The 20,890-nt window shown below is 37.8% G+C and overlaps 1 pseudogene across 1 annotated transcript; it reads left to right on the top strand.

Moving 5' to 3' along the window:
• Positions 1-2,212: 2,212 nt before the first annotated feature.
• On the top strand, positions 2,213-20,569 carry LOC143401198 (sodium-dependent glucose transporter 1B-like; annotated as a pseudogene). Its single transcript, XR_013091619.2, has 4 exons — positions 2,213-2,440; positions 15,448-15,616; positions 16,869-16,985; positions 18,417-20,569. The product of XR_013091619.2 is annotated as a sodium-dependent glucose transporter 1B-like (transcript).
• Positions 20,570-20,890: the final 321 nt, after the last annotated feature.

Below are 20,890 nucleotides of genomic sequence, written 5' to 3'. Positions count from 1 at the left end.
AGGTTGGTCTCAAATTTGAGATCCTCCTGCCTCAGGCTACCTAGTAGCTGAGATTATATGTGTGTGACACCATGCCCAGATTCTGTTCTCTCTTTTATATAGCTTTTGTTTTTACCACTCCAAACTTTTCTCAAAAACACCATTTCAAACATCCAAAACTAAAATAGATTATGTCGCATCCTCTATTTTCTTCATATTACTAGCTCAATTATTTAAACACCATAACTTTCATGTAATGGTTTGTTTAATATTAGGTCACCCTAGTAATCTATGACCTGTATGACAGTAAGAACTGTGTCTCTTCTATGTGCACATAGAATTTAGCAGAACCTGCCTTATAAACACTCCATGCCCTTAAATTTCTCTGTACATTTGCACTACATTTCTTTTATTTGACACCACTTTTCCTATAGCAAATTCTACTTATTCTTCAAATATCTAGATGAGATGTCATCTTCTCTGTGACACATTCTACAACTCCTCAAGTGGAATTAGTTCCCTCCCCCATGGTCCCATAGCCTTTTGCTCATATTGTTTTCCTTCTACTGTAGCTGGAATCCTACCTACATGTTTGGTTTCAACTAAACAGAAGATAGATCTCAAAGCACTACCTCTCTTCTGATTGACTGACTTAATTTCTGAAGTTTTGTTTTCTATCATTATATTTGTGTCCCAGAGGACCCCACTAAAATTTTCAAGATTTAGACTTTGGAATCAATCAGAAATCTTTTGTACTAGCTTAAGCAAGAAATGAGGAGAAAAAGAACTAAGGTAGCAGGAATGGGGAGTTGGAATGAGATTGAAGAGCCATTTCTTAGATTAAACTGAAGCATTTAATGACTAAAAGGATGAAGCTGGGAAGCTGAATTGCAAAGAATGATGAGGCTGAGATTCCTACTGGGAGCCACAGTGAGTAAGAGAGGGAGGGAGGGAGAGAGAGGGAGGGAGAGGGAGGGAGAGGGAGGGAGGGAGAGGGAAAGGGAGGGAGGAAGGGAGAGAGAAGGAGGGAGGGAGAGGGAAGGAGGGAGGGAGAGAGAGAGAGGGAGGGAGGGAGAGAGGGAGGGAGGGAGAGGGAAGAAGAGAGAGGGAGGGAGAGGGAAAGAGGGGGGAAGAGGGAGAGAGAGAGGGAAGGAGAGGGAAAGAGGGAGGGAGAGGGAGAGAGAGGGAGGGAGGGAGAGGGAAAGAGGGAGGGAGAGGGAAAGAGAGGGAGGAAGGGAGAGGGAGAGAGGGAGAGAGAAAGAGGGAGGGAGGGAGAGGAAAAGGGAAGGAGGGAGGGAGAGAGAAAGAGGGAGGGGGAGGGAGGGAGAGAAATAGACATCAGGTGAAAAAAACATTTCAGAGGGAGGATAAAGACAAATATTTACATCACATTTTGAGATGTGCTCTGGTTGGCTAAAAAGCAAAAGAAAACAGAAACTAAAACTGGTATCGGATAAACTTCTTTCTTTCTCATCAGGCAGAACTTTACTCAGCAATCGCCTAAACCACTGTCCTTCTTCATTTCTTTACAACAACGGAATTAAACTGCAGGAATTGAGCAGATGTGGGACTGGGACCGCAGCTGTCGAGCTGATTTCTTTCCTGACCTTCTTTTGGGTCACCCGTCACCAGTTGCCAATGATTCGACTGACCTCAGCACACTGTTACTTATTCCTTCTGTCTTAGTCCTCCAGTCTGTACTTTGGGGGCTATGGTGGATTTCAGAGTGTTATTCTGAGTGTTAAAATTTTAAATTAACTGAGCACAATGTGAAAGCTTACACAGGAGTTTCAACAAGAATTTATGGAGTAAAAGATGCTTTTCTGGGATAGACCTAGAAACCTCATACCTCGAAAGGAGGAGGAGCAGGGATTTGGGAAAGTCTGCAAGGCAAGATCCTCCAATTCCCTCAGCTCCCGGACAGGGAAAGGACACACAAGGTTCCACCTTGCAGCCCTTGGCCCATATTTCCTCTTGAAGGTTTGGTGGCCTCTTACCCCCGGAATTTATGGTTCCGAGGCTGCAGCTTCGGTTGGCTCCGCCGCTGGCGAGGGTCCCCTGGCCTCAGAGGTCTCACCTAAAGTGTGATCCAGAGCGTGAGCGCCAGCTGCGCGCCACACCTGCGCATCCCAAAGTCCGACTTGCTTTGGGGCGGGCCTAGGGGAGGTGGCGACTTTGCAAACAGTCGTGACGCAAGGGACAGGACCGTGGCTCACCTTGGAACAACTGAAGCTCAGATGAAAAGCAATCTCAGCAAGACCATTTCAGAGCCGCCAAGCTGGAGCTGGAACTGGAGTTGCGTGGTGCCGGGGCCGCGGCTGCGGGGCAGGGGCTCCTCCAGGCCGACGCCCGGGCGAAGGATGAACTGGAGACGGTGCCGGTCTCCCGGCCCAGCGGCCGGGCCGCGAGCGTGCTGCGCTGGTTCACCACCGCGATCCTGTATGCGGCCTTCCTGGGGCTGGTGAGAGCTGGGGCGGCGACCCTTCCAGGTCCTGGCCAGCAGGCGCCCTGCAGAACAAGTGGCGCAGTTGCAGTTGGGGCTTTGGCACCTGCGAACTGTGTGACCTTGGGCGCTTTAGTTTATCAGCCTGGGTATCAGTTCGGCCAACTGGAAAATGGGCACAATTCGAATTGTGTAGAGTTATTGTCAAGTGCGAAATTTATTTTCTTAATGTGTTTTCCAACTGTAGTCTCCTCTTCCAATCTATGTCTCCTCGATGAGTTAGATACTAGAGAGGTAGCCCAGGTCTTTAGCTGCTGCCCTCCGCATCCACCTGTTCCAGCCCAAAATTATTACACAGAAACGCTGCTTTTTCTGGGATAGCCTCTTTAGGTGTCCTGCTCAGATTCAACCAACCTCTTAATTTTGAAGGTAAGTAAATAGGTTAAGAGGAAAGTGACTTTTCCCTTATCCAACAGCTGGTAAGTGATAAAGCCAAGAACCTAGGAACATTCTCTCTCTCTCTCTCTCTCTCTCTCTCTCTCTCCCCCTCCTTCCCTCCCTCCCTCCCCCACCTTCTTTCTCTCTCTTTCTTTCTCTGGTGTGTGTGTGTGGGGGGGGGGGTTTCCTGGGGATTGAACCCAGGACCACTCTACCAATGAGCTACTTCCCCAGACCTTTTTGTTTTTTTTATTTTGAGACAGGGTCTTACCTAAATTACTCGGGCTGGCCTCCAACTTGTGATCCTCCTGCCTCTGCCTCCTAGTTACTGGAATTATAGGCCTGTACTACCTTGCCTGGCTAGCTAGGAACATCTCTTATTCTGCTCACAATCCTATTGACATCAGACTTTCAGATCCTTAAATGTTTTTCTTCAGCAATGTGCAAGGCTAGAAGTGCCTTTTGCCAAACTTGATAAATTCCTATTCTGGGGTGTTAAGTGGTTGAGTCCGTGGAGGCCAGTTACTTCTGACCACTTAGGTTTTCGGAGAAACTGAACCACAGTTGTTTCTTAGAATTTTTTGATGTGGGAGGAAATAAGAAAGAAATCACCACAGATGCTTGGTGAGGCCCCACTATGTGCCAGGTCCTTTGAAGAATAGAAGTGATGATGACAGCCAGTATTCTGACTTCTTTCCTTCAATCTGACCCTTGCTGTGGGCCTGGGAACACCCTAGTTCTTAACCTGGATGGCTTCTGTTGGGCAACAGATACACCCTGCATTTAAAACAGAGCAACGTAATTAGAATCAATCCTTCTTGAAATGTAGAAGAGGGAAAACATTTTTTTTTTTCTTGAAGTTTATGACAAATTTCCTATGGAGTGAAGAGTAACCCTTAGTTCTTTGTTAACACATTGCCCAAGTAACATTTTTTTAAAGTCATTCTATATGTTTGTATGTGATATTTGCTAAGATAGCCTTACACATTATACTCTTTCCTGGTGGCCTTGGGTTTTCTTTGAAGAGAAATGTATATTTGGAAATATTCAAATTGTTTATCTCCTGCATATTGTATGTGTATAGTTCTGAGGAAAGACCCTATCAGAAATATTGCTGGTTTTTTTTTTTGTTTTGTTTTTTTTAAAGAGAGAGAGGGAAAGAGAGAGAGAGAATTTTTCAATATTTATTTTCTAGTTTTCGGAGGACACAACATCTTCATTTGTATGTGGTGCTGAGGATCGAACCTGGGCCGCACGCATGCCAGGCGAGCGCGCTACCGCTTGAGCCACATCCCCAGCCCAGAAATATTGCTGTTTTAACATAAACACAGAATAATATTTTGATGTCTGGATAACTTAAAATTTTAACATCTATAGTCCAATGTTATCTGTGTATGTAGTATATTTTAAAATATACTGAAGTACTGTGAGGAATAGTTTTGTTAAAGCTTATTAACAAGTCATCAAGAATACTCTTTTAAGGTAGTCAAAAACGAAACAAAATTGAAATGAAAAGTCAGAAAAATTAAAATAATTTTTATTGGTGCATTATAATTATATGTAATTATAGGATTTGTTGTTACTTATTTGTACATGCACAAAATATAACAAGATAATTTGGTCAATATTATTATCCTCCTTCCCTGACTTTCATCCCTTGGTCCCTTTCCTCTACTGACCGATCTCCCTTTAATTTTCAAGAGATCCCCCACAACTTCCTTTTTTTTTTTTTTCCTCTTGAACTTCCACATATGAGAGAAAACATGTTAGTTGATCTTCTGCATTTGACTTATTTTGCTTAACAAAATGGTCTCTAGTTCTATTAATTTTCCTTCAATGACATAATTTCATTTTTCTTTATGGCTGAATAAAATTCCATTGGGTATGTATATTGCATTTTCTTTATCCATTCATCTGTTGATGGCCTAGGCTGGTTTTTTAGTTTGGCTATTGTGAATTATGCTGCTATAAACATAAGAATGCATGTATCACTTTAATTCCTTAACATGAATACTGTGGAGTGGTATCGCTAGGTCACATGGTGGTTCCATGCCTAGTCTTTTGAGGCACCTCCATACTGATTCTCCATGGTGGTTGTACTAATTTACATTCTCACCAATGTTGTTAAAGTGTTCCTTTTACTCCACATTCTCTCCAGCATTTATTATTGTTTGCATTCTTCATGACTGCCATTCTGACTAGTGTGAGATGAAATCCTAGTGTAGTTTTTTAAAAAAAATTTTATTTGTTTTAATTAGTTATACATGATGGTACAATGCATTTATGCACTAATATATCATACATAGATGGGATATAATTTCTCATTTTTCTGAGTACATGTGGCAGAATCATATTGGTCATGTAGTCACATATATACATACAGTAATAATGTCTGTTTCATTCTACTATCTTCCTTATCCCTACATCTCCTCCCCTCCCCTCCAATCACTTCCCTCTACCTAATCTAAGGTAACGCTATTCTTCCCTAGTGCCCCCTGTCTTATTGTGAATTAGCATCCACACACTAGAGAAAACATTTGGCCTTTGGTTTTGTGGAATTGGCTTATTTCACTTAGCATGATATTCTCTAACTCCAACCATTTACCAGCAAATGCCATAATTTCACTCTTCTTTAAAGAAGCTTATGTAATAAGCTGAGTAATACTCCATATGTAAGCTGAGTAATATTCCATTGAGTATATATACCACATTTCCTTTATCCATTCATCTACTGAGGGACACTTAAGTTGGTTCCATAGTCTAGCTATTGTGAATTGAGCTGCCATAACATTGATGTGACTACATCTCTACAGTATGCTGATTTTAATTCCTTTGGGTATAAACCAAGGAGTGGGATAGCTGGGTCAAATGGTAATTCCATTCCCAATTTTCTGAGGAATCACATACTGCTCCATAGTGGTAGCACCAATTTGCAGTCCCATCAGCAATATATGAGTGCACCTTTTTCACCACATCCTTGCCAACATTTATTGTTGCCTGTATTCTTGATGACTGCCATTTTGACAGGAGTGAGATGAAATCTTATTTTTATTTGCATTTCTCTAATTGCAAGAGATGTTGAACATTTTTTCATATATTTGTTGATCAATTGCATTTCTTCTTCTGTGAAATGTCTGTTCAGTTCTTAAGCCCATTTATTGATTGGATTATTTGTTTCTTGGGGGTTAAGATTTTTGAGTTCTTCATATATCCTAGAGATTAATGCTTTATAGAAGTACATGTGGTAAAGATTTTCTCCCAATCTGTAGGCTCTCTTCTCACATTAATTGTTTCCCTTGCTGAGAGGAAGCTTTTTAATTTGAATTCATCCCATCTATTGATTCTTGATTTTACTTCTTGTGCGTTAGGAGTCTCGTTAAGGAAGTCAGATCCTAGGCTGATGTGGTGAAGATTTGGGCCTATTTTTTCTTCTATTAGTCGCAGGGTCTCTGTTCTAGTGCCTAAGTCTTTGGTCCACTTTGAGTTTATTTTTGTGCAGGATGAGAGATAGAAGTTTAATTTCATTTTGTTACATATGGATTTCCAGTTTTGCCAGCACCATTTGTTGAATAGGCTATCTTTTCTCCAGTGAATGTTTTGGCACCCTTGTCTAGTATGAGATAACTGTATTTATACGGGATTGTCTCTGTGTCCTCTATTCTGTATCATTGGTCTATAAGTCTATTTTGGTGCCAATACCATGCCATTTTTGTTACTATAGCTCCATAGTATAGTTTAAGGTCTAGTATTTTGATGCCTCCTGTTTCACTTTTCTTGCTAAGGATTGCTTTAACTATTCTGGGTCTCTTATTTTTCCAAATAAATTTCATGATTGCTTTTTCTATTTCCATGAAGAATGTCACTGGGATTTTAATAGGAATTGTATAACACTTTTGGTAGTATGCCATTTTGACAATATTAATTCTGCCTATCCAGGAGCATGGAAGATCTTTCCATCTTCTGAGGTTTTATTCAATTTCTTTCTTTAGTGTTTTGTAATTTTCATTATAGAGGTCTTTCACCTCTTTTGTTAGATTGATTCCCAGGTATTTTTCTTTAGGCTATTGTGAATGGAATAGTTTTCCTAATTTCTCTTTCAGTGGATTTATCACTGATGTATAGGAATGCATTTGATTTATGGGTGTTGATTTTATATCCTGCTACTTTGCTGAATTCATTTATTAGATCTAGAAGTTTTCTGGTGGAATTTTTTGGATCTTCAAGTTTAGGATCATGTCATCAGCAAATAGTGATAGTTTGAGTTCTTCTTTACCTATTTGTATCCCTTTAATTTCTTTCTTTTGTCTAATTGCTCTGGCTAGAGTTTCAAGGATAATGTTGAATAGAAGTGATAAAAGAGGACATCCTTATCTTGTTCCAGTTTTTAGTGGGAATGCTTTTAATTTTTCTCCATATAGAATTATGCTGGCTTTGAGTTTAGCATATATATTTTTACAATGTTGAGGTATGTTCCTACTATTCCTAGTTTTTCTAGTGTTTTGAACATGAAGTTGTGCTGTATTTTGTCAAATGCTTTTTTTGCATCTATTGAGATGATCATATGATTCTTGTTTTTAAAAGTCTATTAATATGATGAACTACATTTATTGATTTCTGTATGTTGAACCAACCCTGCATCCCTTGTATGAATTGAATCTCACTTGATTGGGGTGCAATATCTTTTTAATATGTTTTTGTATGCAATTTGCCAGAATTTTATTGAGAATTTTTGCATCTATGTTCATCAGAGATATTGGTCTAAAGTTTTCTTTCCTTGATGTATTTTTGTCTGGTTTTGGTATCAGGGTGATATTAGTCTCATGGGATGAGTTTGGAAGGGTTCCCTCCTATTCTATTTCATGGAATACTTTGAGGAGTATTGGTGTTAAGTCTTCTTTGAAAGTCTTATAAAACTCAGATGAGAATCCATCTGGTCCCGGGCTTTTCTTGGTTGGTAGGTTGTTGATGGCATTTTCTATTTTATTACTTGAAATTGATCTGTTTAAATCATGTATGGCCTCCTCATTCAATTTGGATAGGTCATATGTCTCTAGAAATTTATTGATGTCTTCGATGTTTTCTATTTTATTAGAGTATAAATTTTCAAAATAGTTTCTAATTATCCTCTGTATTTCAGACGTGTCTGTAATGATAGTTCCTTCTTTATCTTGTATTTTAGTTATTTGAGTTTTCTCTCTTTTTATCTTCATTATCATGGGCGGGGGTTTATCTATTTTATTTATTTTTTCAAAGAACCAACTTTTGTTTTGTCGATTTTTTTCAATTGTTTCTTTTGTTTTGATTTTACTGATTTCAGCTCTGATTTAATTATTTCCTGTATTCTACTGCTTTTGGTGTTGCTTTGTTCTTCTTTTTTTAGGGCTTTGAGATGTAGTATTAGGTCATTTATTTGCTGACTTTTTATTCTTTTAATGAATGCATTCAGTGCAGTAAACTTTCCTCTTAGTACTGCCTTCATAATGTCCCAGAGATTTTGATATGTTGTATAAGTGCTCTCATTTACCTCTAAGAATTTTTTTTATTTCATCCTTGATTTCTTCTACTGTCCATTCATCATTCAATTGTGTATTATTTAGTCTCCATTTGTTACAGCAGCTTTCATTTTTTATTTTATCATTGATTTCTAATTTCATTCTGTTGTGGTCTGGTAGAATGCAGGGTATTATCTCTGGTGTTTTTGTTTTTTTTTTTTTTGTATTTACTAAGGGTTTCTTTGTGGCATAAGATACGGTCTATTTTAAAGAGGGAGCCATATGCTGCTGAGAAGAAAGTATATTTGCTCGTTGATGGATGAAATATTCTATATATGTCTGCTTGGTTTTGGTCTGCTGTAATTTTTTACATCTGGGGTCCTATAAGCCTCTTGTATTCAATTTTCTATTCCATTCTTTAGGTGTGGGAAATTTTCTGCTATTATATCATTGAAAAGATTGTGCATTCCTTTGGTTTTTATATCTGCTCCTTCATCTATTCTGATAACTCTTAGATTTGGTCTTTTCATGTTATCCCATAATTCTTGGATGTTCTGTTCATGGTTTCTTACTATCTCCTCTGCATGTTCAACTCTACTTTCAAGATTGTATATTTTGTCTTCATTGCCTGAGGTTCTGTCTTCTAAGTGGTCTAGTCTGTTGATGATGCTTTCTATTGAATTTATAACTTAGTTTACTGATTCCTTCATTTTTGCTTTTATTCCTCCATGATCTCTAACTCTTTATTGAAGTGGTCTTTCACCTCCTGTATTTTTTCTTTGATTTAACTCTTTATACTATCCTTTACTTCACATATCAGTTTAACTATATACAATCTGAACTCCTTCTTGGACATTTCTTTTTTTTAATATTTTTTAGTTGTAGTTGGATATAATACCTTTATTCTATTTATTTATTTTTATGTGGTACTGAGGTTCAAACCCAGGACCTCACACTTGCTAGGCGAGCACTCTATTGCTGAGCCACAACCCCAGCCCTTGGACACTTACTTCTTCTACTGTGTTATCAGTGGCTTCTGTTGTTGAAGCATCTTGGTTTGTTTGGGGCACTTTATTCCCTTGTTTTTTCATGTTGTTAGTGTGTTTTCCCATCTAAAAGTATGGTTCTAAAGCAGGATAAATTCTACCCTGTAGACCTATAGTGTCCCTGAAGGTTTCCAGCACTTCACCTTTACTGGTGAAACCAATATCAACAGCACCCAGTGTACACAATATATAGCCTTAAACCTAAAAGCTCTCACTAAGGCATCTACTGCTTTCTTGCATTAAACCAAAATGATGATTTTAATAACTATCAAAGTATAAACAGAATATCTGTTAAAGTTTATAATTTCAAATGATGAATGAGAGAAGAGAGGTAGGGTAGTAGCAATATTTATGAGGGAGGAAGAGAGACACTAGGAGTAAAAATTCACAGGAAGAGTGGAAGAGGAGCCAGCAGAGATTAGCTGTTGGTTGGAGAAAAGCTGAAAAGAAAATAGATAAGACAGAGGAAGAATATGAACAAAGAGAAAAAATTAAAGACACAAGAATACAACCAAAATGCAAAATTCTATTCATATATCATTGTCCTCCACACACTGATGCATAAAAAAATCCTGTTTCAAATATGGTAGAGAGAGTAGTAAATCAAAAAATAAAATAAATCTTTCTGTAAAGTTCAACCGTCTCTGTCAGTTTTTAGTAGTTTCTTAGCCCTATCTCTGATGTCTCTTAAGATAAACAAACCCAGATAGCCCTCACAAACCCAGTCTCTATCCCATGGGTCTGGGCTTCAGATACCTCAGGCTCAGCGAAGCTGCAGTCCCAAGATCTCAATGCTTCTCCTACTTGCAGAGAGACCACCAGGGATACATTCATGGCAGAGGAGCAATTCTGAGGTGCAGCAACAAGACAAGGGCCACCAGCACTCTCAGCAGGAAGACCTCAGGCTCCTCCAAACCTGCAGGCACCCCCATACTGAACCTGTAGGTCCCAGCTGGTGTCCCCAGACAGAGGCTCTTGTGGTGCTAAAACTGTTAACACTCAAACCCCAGGCTCTGGCTGGTTTACCAAAATGGGTGCAGCCACATGCAACCAAACCTGGAGTCTCCCCCAAAGCAGTCCTCTGGGATGTGGTAGCAGAGGTAGTGGTGGTGGTGGTGGCAGCATGCAGCGGGTCTGCAGTAGCAGTGGCTTCAGCAGTAGCTCCAACAGCAGCTGTGGGGGCAGCATCACCAGGTGATCTCCAGGGGTCAGCAGCAGTGTTGGCTTCAGCTGCATCTGGGGCAGCGGCTTCTGAGGAAGCCCAGAAAGAAGACCTCCAGGCGACCTCAGGCTGGCAGCAGTGAATCAGAGAGAGCAGCAGTGGCAGTAACGGTGTAGGCATTCGTTGATTGAGCCCAGTATAGTTTTGATTGGCTTTTCCTTAATTGTTAATGATGTTGAACGTTTTTCTATGTATTTATTGGCCATTTGTGTTTCTACTTTTGAGAAGTGTCTGATTAACTCATTTGCCCATTTATTAATTGGGTTATTTGGTTTTTGATGTAAAGTTTTTTGAGTTCTTTATATATTCTAGATATTAATCCTTTATCAGAACCCATTCTATAGATTCTCTCTTCCCATTCCAAATTGTTTCCTTTGCTGTGCAAAAGCTTTTTAATTTGATGCCATCCTTTTTACTAACTCTTGGCATTTTTTCCTGAGCTTTAGGGTTCCTACTGAGAAAGTTATTGCATGTGCCCTATGCTGGAGTGTTGACCCTCCATTTTCTTCTAGGACTTCCATAATTTCTGTTCTAATTCCTAGGTCTTTGATCCGTTTTGACTTGATTTTTGTGCAGGGTGAGCGAGAAGAGTCTAGTCTTATTTTTCTGCATTTGAATAACCAGTTTTCCCAGCACCATTTGATAAAAAGGCTGCCTTTTTTCCAGTGTATGCTTTTAGCACCTTTGTCAAGGATCAGATTACTATAGATGTCTAGTTTTCTCTCTATGTATCTTCTATTATGCACCATTCATCTATGTGTCTGTTTTTATGCCGGTACCATGTAGTTTTTGTTACTATAGCTTTGTAGTATAATTTGATGTCAGGTATTGTGATGCCTCCAGCATTGTTTCTTTGGCTTGGAATTGCTTTGGCTATTTTGGCTATATTGCTTGTATTCCTACAAATGAATTTCAGGACTGTGTTTTCTAATTCTTTGAAGAGTGCCATTTGTATTTTGATGGGGATTGCATTGAATCTGTGAATTGCTTTTGGTAGTATGGCATTTAATTCTGTTTATCCATGAACATGGGAGGTCTTTGCATCCTCTGGGGTCTTTTTAAATTTCTTTCTTCAATGTCCTATGATTTTCATGGTAGAGGTCTTTCACCTTCTAGGTTTACTCTTAGGTTTGTTTGTTTTTCTTTTGTGTGTGTGTGTGTGTGTGTGTGTGTGTGTGTGTGTGTGTTTGAAGCTATTGTGAATGGAATTGTTCTTCTGATTTCTTTCTCTGCAGATTTATCATTGGTATATATGCATGTTGTATGTTGATTTTGTAACCTGGTAGCTTGTTAAAGTATTAACCTGCTTCTATTAGTTCTAGAGGTCTTCTGGTGGAGTTTTTTGATCTTCTAGGTAAAGATCATATAATCTGCCAATAGTGATATTTTTGCTTCTTCCTTTTTAATTTTTATCCCTTTCATTTCTTTCTCTTGCTTAATAGCTCTGGCTAGAATTCTAGTACTATATTACATAGGAATGGTGAGAGTGGACGCTCTTACCTTATCCCAGATTTTAAAGAAAATGTTTTCAGTTTTTCCCTACTTACTACAGGGTTGGCTTTGGGTTTTTCACATATGACCTTTATCATGTTGAGATCAGTTCCTTCTATCCCTAGTTTCTTCAGTGTTTTTATCACTGAGGTTAGTCAAAGGTCTTCTCTGTATCTAGGTGAGATGACTAAGTGATTTTATCCTTAATTCTATTTATGTTTTGTGTGTATTACATTTATTGTTTTGTGTGTATTAAACCTTCTTTACATCTCTGGAATAAAACCTACTTTTACAATCTTCTTAATATGTTGTTAAATACAACTTGTGAATATCTTACTAAGTATTTATACATCTAAGTTCATCAGGGATATTGGTCTTAATTTTCCTTCCTTGACATTTCCTTATCTGGTTTTGGTAAAATGGTGATGCTGGCTTCATATTATTGATTTGGAAGTGTTCCATCCCTTTTTATTTCATGGAATCATTCAAGGAGTATTGGCATTAGTTGTTCCCTAAAGGTCTGGTGGAATACAGCTGAGTATCCATCTAGTCCTGGGCTTTTCTTTGTTGGAAGGTTTTTATTACTGCTTCTACCTCATTACAGATATTGATCCATTTAGGTTTTTTGTATATCTTCTTGACTCAGTTTTGGCAGATTATGCCTAGAAATGTATCCATAATAGTCCCTATGATCTGCTGGATTTCTGTAATGTCTGTGGTGATTTTGCCTTTTTCATCTCTAATTTTATTAATTTGTGTTTTTTTATTTTGGTTAGTTTGGTTAAACACTTATCTTTTCAAAGAACCAACTCTTTGTGTCATTGATCCTTTGTATTGTTTTTATTCTCAATTTCATTGATTTCAACTCTGATCTTAAATTTTCCTTCCTTCTCCTGGTTTTGGAATTGGTTGTTCTTCTTTTCAGGGGCATTGTTTATTTGGGATCTTTCTGAATGTTTTAATGTAGGAACTCATAACTATAAACTTTCTTCTTAGATCTGCCTTCATAGTGGCTCAGAAGTTCTCATGTGTTGTGTCACTATTCTCATTTGAGTCTATGAACTTTTTAATTCCTTTACTGATTTCTTCTATCACCCATTCATCATTGAAAAGTGTAATGTTTAGGGTTGGGGTAGTGGCTCAGTGGTAGAGCACTTGCCCAGCACATGTGAGGCCCTGGGTTCAATCTCAGCACCACATAAAAAGAAATAAGTAAGATAAAGGTATTGTGTTCATCTACAACTAAAACATATATTTTTTAAAAAAAGTATTGTTCAATATCCATGTGTTTATATAGTTTTTGTAGGATTTTGTCATGCTGATTTTTAAAATTTCATTCTATTACCATCTGATAAGATGTAAAGAAATATATCAATTTTTTTGGTATTGGCTAAGAGTTGCTTTGTGGCCTAAAATGGTCTATTTTGGAGAATGTTCCATGAGATGCTGAGAAAAAGTGTGTTCATTTGTTGTTGGATAAAATATTCTGAAGATATTAAGTCCATTTAATTTTAATATTTTTCGGGTCCAAAGAGTCTTTTTTTTGGTGTGGGGGGGGCACTGGGTATTGAACCCAGGGGTGCTCAACCACTGAACCACATCCCCAGTCCCCCCTTTAAAAAATTTCATTTAGAAACAGGGTCTCACTGAGTTCCTTAGGACCTTGCTAAGTTGCTGAGGCTGACTTTGAACCAGTGATCCTCCTGCATCAGTCTCCCAAACTGCTGGGATTACAGGCACGCACCACTGTACCCAGTCAAAGAGTCCTTACTGAGTTTATGTCTGTATGGCCTATGTAATTTTGAGAGAAGTATCTTGAAATTATTTATAATATAATATTATCTTACTGGGGTGTATCTGAGGCTGCAATTTGAGGAGTGTCTCTTTCATGAAATTAGACATACCAATAATATATATATCCATATTTGGGATATATTTATTATTGGTATGTCTTCTTGTTGGATTGTTCCCAGTACTGGTATGAAGTGACCTTCTTTGTCTCTTCTGATTGATATTGGTTTGAAGTCTGCCTTGTAGATATAAGAGTAGCTACCCCTGCTTGTTTGGGAGCTCTAGTCACATGGTATATCAATTTCCATTTTTTCACATTTAGCCTGTGATTGTCTTTGACTGTGAAGTACATCTCTTGCAAACAACATGGGTGTTGTTTTTAATCCATACTGTCAGCCTATGTCTTTTAATTGGAAAGTTGAGACCATTTGCATTCAATGTTATTATAGAGAGATGTTTATTAATGCCTACCATTTTGATTTATTTATAATGTTAAATTTGGCCCTGTTTCTCATTTGCTTAGCTGCTCTTTATATGAGATTCATTTATGAGCTCTGGATTTTGTGTTATTATTTCTTCTATGTGGAGTGTTTCTTTTATTAAGTTCTGTAGTGGCAGTTTAGTAGCTATCAATTCTTTTAGTTTCTGCCTATCTTGGAAGGTTTTTATTTCCTTTTTGATTTTGAAATATAGCTTTGCTGGAAATAGCAGTCATGGTTGATAATTGTTTTCCTTCTGGACTTGAAACACATCATTCTAAGCCCTTTTGGCTTTTAGAGGTTGTACTGAGAAATTGGAAGTGATTATGAATGACTTGCCTTTAAATATGACCTGATGTTTTTCTCCTGAGGCTTTTAAAATTCTATCTTTGCTTTGTATGTAAGGCATTTCAATTATAATGTGTCATGGAGAGGGTCTTTCTTGATCTTTTCTATTTGGGATTCTGAATACCTCCTCTATATGGATGTCCATGACATTCTCAAGGTTTGGAAATTTTTCTGTTATTATTTCCCGAAGACATTATCCAGGTTTTCCCATACCAAATCTGTGTTTCTCTCTGTGTTCTCCCTCCCTCTGTGGTAAACCAGAGCTGCTGTCATTACTGTTGCCACTGCCACCAATGTTCAGCTCCACTTTACTCTTTCTTCCTTGTTTAATGTACCCAAATATCAGAGAGTCTAAGACACTCTGACTATTGAATTTTAGTGAGATCCTTCATTTACTCACTTCATTGAGAAGCAGTATTCCCACCACTTGGATCCCAAGCCATGGAGCCACTAGGAATGTGGACTTCCTCTAACCTGTTGTCTTGAATATTCTAAAATAATTTTGTAACATTGAGAGTTGCAAATAAAAGAAAACTCATAGTTTATAAATCTAATAATAATGGTATTTTCATAGTACAATTTTCCTCACTGTGGGACTTAGTAATTCCCTGCATTACATTGTAATCTTCCCTTCCACTTTTTTATACTGGAAAAAGCTACTACTCAGACATTATTTTAATGATTGTAAATAAAACACTTTTATCTTTTTAAATTTTAGGGAATGTGTATTGCTATACTGGGACCCACGTTTCAAGATTTGGCAAGGAATGTAAACAGAAACATCAGCAGTCTTTCTCTCATTTTTGTGGGCCGTGCCTCTGGATATTTGTTTGGCTCTATGATTGGTGGAGTTCTTTTTGACTGTATGAATCATTTTTTACTTTTGGGTAAGTAAACACTGCTTTGTGTTTCTTTGTGACTATAAATGGTTTTACAATTTGGTTCTAAATATGGAAATAGTAGCCTGAAGTATAGTTGACAACTGAAATGGATATTATTTGGGTGTTCTTGTTGGAAGCTGAGTTTCCATGGTCCTGCTCTCACCTTTGCAGTTTGGGGGAGTGTGTGCTGGGCCCCCTGGAAACTTAGATCAGCATCCTGGTGTGTGTGTTAGCAATGCTTGGCCTTCTAGACCTTTATTATAATTTAGGTACCACTGTAGGATCACCCACTGGTTGTCCAAAAGGCTTTGCTCATAAGGTTGTAGGACAGATCTCCTATGGCCACAGAGATTAGAATGAGCTCCTAGAATCTGCCCAGGCTCTATGGACTCTGGATTGAAGTGAAGGGGATGATGTGTGAACCGAGGTAGGCTGCATTTTTATCCCTGCTGTCCCATGTCAGCGATAACCCTGGACTGCTCTAATTTTCCCTGGAAATTAATGGGAAAGCTTTTAACATTTTCTTTTGAATATATTGGAACATTTAAAGAAAATTTAGATTAATATAATAAAACTCCTTTGGAAGCAAGGAAAATAACTTGTTGCTAAATAATAAAAAAAGAATCAACTTTATTTTCAATGTGAGTTGAAAGTATATATATATTTTTTCCCTCCCTATTCCCAAGACTAGTTTAGTTAGTAAGCTTTTACTACAAGATGCTATACTTATTGCATTTTATTTTTGCTATTTTACACTGTTAACACACATCTAATCATACCATTAGTTTCTTTTCTTATCATCATTTTAAAAAATATTTATTTTAAAGTTGTAAGTGGACACAGTATCTTTATTTCATTTTTATGTGGTGCTGAGGATTGAACCCAGGACCTCACGTGTGCTAGGTGAGCACTCTACTACTGAGCCACAACCCCAGCCCTTACCATTAATTTCTTAAATGCATAACATTTAATTTTGGCAAGTCTTTTACAATAAAATTTTTCTTTGTATCATAATTTATGGTTCAATTAACAGTACCTGAATTGTAATCGTGTCATAGTAATTTATATTTTAGAGTTTATAAAGCTTATTAAAGTTTTAAATGACATAACCACTTGTAGAAGCTGCAATTCATACACACAATTCCCAAATTTAAATCTCACCTTATTTTGCATTTTTAAGTCATTATGATATTGACTTGACCCTTGAGCCTGCCTAAATTCTGTTTTTAATAGCTGACTTAAAAATTTTTCTTCTCAGGGCTGTCATTATTAACTACTGCAGTTGGTCTTTATCTTATTCCTTTTTATAAGAGAGCAGTATTACTGATCATCATGATGTCTATCTATGGTGCTTCAGGGAGCATTGTGGGTATCGGTAAGTGAATCCTTCAGTGTCATCTCTGGGAGTAGGGACTTTCTAATAGGGAGTATAGCATATGATATTAGCCTGTTGGTTGCAATGCTCTTGAAATGACATGGACTTACTGAGTGGATCATGGGTTCACCCCATCAGAAACACGTGTCTAGCAGTTCCTCTTCTTGCCGGTTAGGGCACCAATTTTTGAGCAGCCAACTCTTAAAGGAATATAAACAATTTTGTTTTAAGGGAGATTGTTGATTTATAGTATCCAAAGAGGGAAGGACTCTCCTCCTGTAGCTAATTATAGTACAGGTGAGTGGGCTTTATTTTGGGAAAGAATTTTATCATTGATGATTTAATAGGCTGAAACAAATGTCAAAACTTAATTTGGCTCCACAAGCACAGAAGCAGCTATCCAATTTAAATACACACCTGTTTTTGAGCAAAAGAGAAATGCATGTAGAGTACTACTACTTTCCATTCCTTTTTCTCCCCTCTCTCAAATGCTTCTGTTGCCTAGCATTAGAGCTACTATGTCATCAGGTTTGAAAACCTAAATAACATACATATTTATTTTGTGCCATATCCAGTCCTTAGGCCTCTCTCACCTATTCTTATATTCTTTGATAGATCATGAAAGTGTTTTATACTTCTGCCTTGGTTTGGTTGTAAAATACATGGTGTAAATATGTATTAATCTGAAAATATCTGATTAAAAAAATAAGGCCTTTCACCTTGTGGGAGTTCAAAGAGTAATTATCTGATAGGAGTTCTATTTCCTGTAAGAAGCACAGAAGAATCCTGGGGTTTCAGGTGCATGAATGAGTGTGTGTGTGTGTGTGTGTGTGTGTGTGTGTATTTTCCTCAAATGACTACCAAGTGCAAATACAGTATACTTTGGTAATATGGCCAGGATCTGATGGTAAAAATTTGCATAGTAAATATGTATTTAAAATACTTACAAATAAATATTAGGTGTAAAAAGTATTACTCTTTAGTTTGGTGTTAAGCACTACTATTTTTTAAAAAATATTTTTTTAGTTGTACATGGATGCAGCATCTTTATTTTGTTGATTTACTTTTATCTGGTGCTGAAGATCGAACCCAGTGCCTCACATGTGGGAGGCAAGGGCTTTACCACTGAGCCATATGCCAGCCACTACGCACTGCTTTTTAAAAAGGTTTTTGCTAATGTGACTGGCTCTAGGAGGGAGTAGTTTAACAGTTGTAAAATTCCAGTATGCAGATGAGATGTCATGAGACATAGCTCTCTGGTGGTAGTGGGTTAGAGTTCCTCAATCTGAACTGACTCAGGTGTAATATTTGATAACTTAGAACATATGATGCTATGCCACAAAATAAATATTCATTCTAATAATAATGATCCATATTTTTAACAGGGTAATCGTGTTTAATGTAAATCATTTCCTTATCTTTCATTGGCAGGTGGTAATGTCCTCATCTTGGCTATTTGGGGAGATAAAGGAGCCCCACACATGCAGGCCTTACACTTCAGTTTTGCCTTGGGTGCCTTTCTGGCTCCAATTCTGGCTAAATTAGCAGTGGGTACATCAGTGTCTGCTGAAAACCACACAGAGCCTGCCTTTCAGCCTCCAGCCACCAACGGATCATCTGAAGCTGACTCAGCGCCTCTGTTTGGATTGCCTGATGACATGAATCTATTCTGGGCTTATGCTTTTGTCGGCACTTATATGTTCATAGTGTCTCTCTTCCCGTTTGCTCTGTTTTTCAAGAAAAGCTCAAGGCAGGAAAAATCAAAACCATCTGCTCAGGAATGGCGAAGAGCTGAATATCACAAGACCCTTCTCTGCCTCCTTTTCTTGTTCTTCTTTTTTTATGTTGGAGCAGAGGTAACATATGGCTCTTATGTTTTCTCCTTTGCCACCACCTATGCTGGCATGGAAGAACCCGAAGCAGCTGGGTTGAACTCCATCTTCTGGGGGACTTTTGCAGCCTGTAGGGGTCTGGCGATCTTCTTTGCTGCATGTCTACAGCCGGGCACCATGATTGTGTTGAGCAACATTGGCAGCCTGGCTTCATCTTTATTTCTGGTGTTATTTGACAAGAGTCCACTCTGTCTCTGGATTGCCACTTCAGTGTATGGGGCCTCAATGGCAACCACGTTTCCCAGTGGTGTTTCCTGGATTGAGCAGTACACGACCATAAGTGGGAAATCAGCAGCCTTTTTTGTAATTGGTGCAGCCCTGGGAGAGATGGCTATTCCTGTAGTAATTGGAATTGTTGAGGGACAATACCCAGATTTGCCCATAGTTCTGTATACCTGTTTGGGGTCAGCGATATTCACTGCTGTTATATTTCCTGTGCTGTATAAATTAGCCACCTTGCCTCTGGATCGCCAGCGAAAAGCTAACAGAAAGGGTGAGGACTAAACTCTTTGCTTTCCAACTCTGAGCTAAATGAGTATGAGGAGGAGAACAAAGGGGAGAATGCAGAAAAATGGAATGAAATGGATTTTGAAGTGGTTGAAATAAATGATAAAGTAAGATATTCTTTCATAAAGACATCTGGAGATAATTCAGTGGTGCCCAGAGATGATGTCTCAACCAATCATTCTCCAACGCATTGATGTTTGAATCTTCTCCAGTTAACCTAGTAATTCTCCTCTGAAATATCTTGCCAGAAACCAGGAGAAATGAGAAAATGGACTATTTACTGACACTCTTGAATAAACGCCACTTCTAACAAGGCAAGTCAGAGGAGAGCATTAGCAGATTTTCAGCATGCTTTGGGGATCAGTTTTTAGGTCCATTTTTAGCAAATGCTGAAAAATGTTCTCTAAAAGTCAAAATCCTACAGAAAGTACCAAGTGATATGGTATGATATGGTACACTAAGATCTTGTTAGGGAGATTAGGTAACTTTATCGTCTCCACCTTTCAGAGAATATAGTGAAGCTATTTGTGTTTGAGAACTTGGGTAGTGTTCTAATAGAGTAAACCCACAGAGGAATACAATGGATTTCCTGAGTAATTTATCAGATATCCATCTTCTTCCTGGGAAGTGGGGAGAGTAGTTTCTTTTAAAATCATCTTTGGAATCAACAGATATTTAATTAATTGTTTTATCTTATCTGTATGGTTAGAACAAAGCATGCTAATGACTCATTTGATTTTTGATTTTGAAAAAGAGAACACAGAACAGGGCCCATGAGACCTGGATTCAGGGTGTTTCTCAGCCTTCTAACTACACTGACACCTGGTTTATATCATGTCCTGATTTGTAATTCTTGAAATGAAAGTGAGGTAATATCCAAATTTAAAAACTCATAGGTTTAGTTTGTGCAAGGTTTCTGGAAGAACAAACCATGCATCATTACAAATTGGAATTAAAACAAAAATAATAAACAGCTTTAAGTATGTGGCTACTGATTATGAATTTATATGCTCAGTGCTTAAATGTTATTGAACAATTTTCTGAAAAATGCATTTTTTTAGTGCTGCATTTTGTTTATCCTAAGACATATCTTTACCCTGTACTTTTTAACATTTCCAATCAGGTATGTGACAAAATTTAATTCACATTATTTTACTATAAACATATATAAAATATGGTTGTATTTTGTAACCAGTGTTTTAGATTCAATGATATACAGTAATGCATTCAATTAGGGAAACTGTACTATGTTTGTTCATATTTTAAAAGAAAACTTATTTTTAAATACTAATTTAATCTCTATTTTTATATACAGATGGGATTTTATATACTATATTCCAATATTAGAAACTATCTCAGAGTTACAACATTAGAAGTAGAGTGTTCTCTTGAGACATTCTGCTTATCTTAGTAAGAGACTGGATCTTCCTGTTTCAAGAAATTTAGGTGTTATTCCCACTCTACATACTGTAAACCAGTCTAAAAGTTGACAATAAGTCACAGTCT

Source organism: Callospermophilus lateralis, chromosome 6, assembly GCF_048772815.1.
Source record: "Callospermophilus lateralis isolate mCalLat2 chromosome 6, mCalLat2.hap1, whole genome shotgun sequence".
NCBI lineage: Eukaryota > Metazoa > Chordata > Mammalia > Rodentia > Sciuridae > Callospermophilus > Callospermophilus lateralis.
The sequence above is the reverse complement of the archived record's forward strand: the minus strand, read 5'-3'. Positions and strand labels throughout refer to the sequence as shown.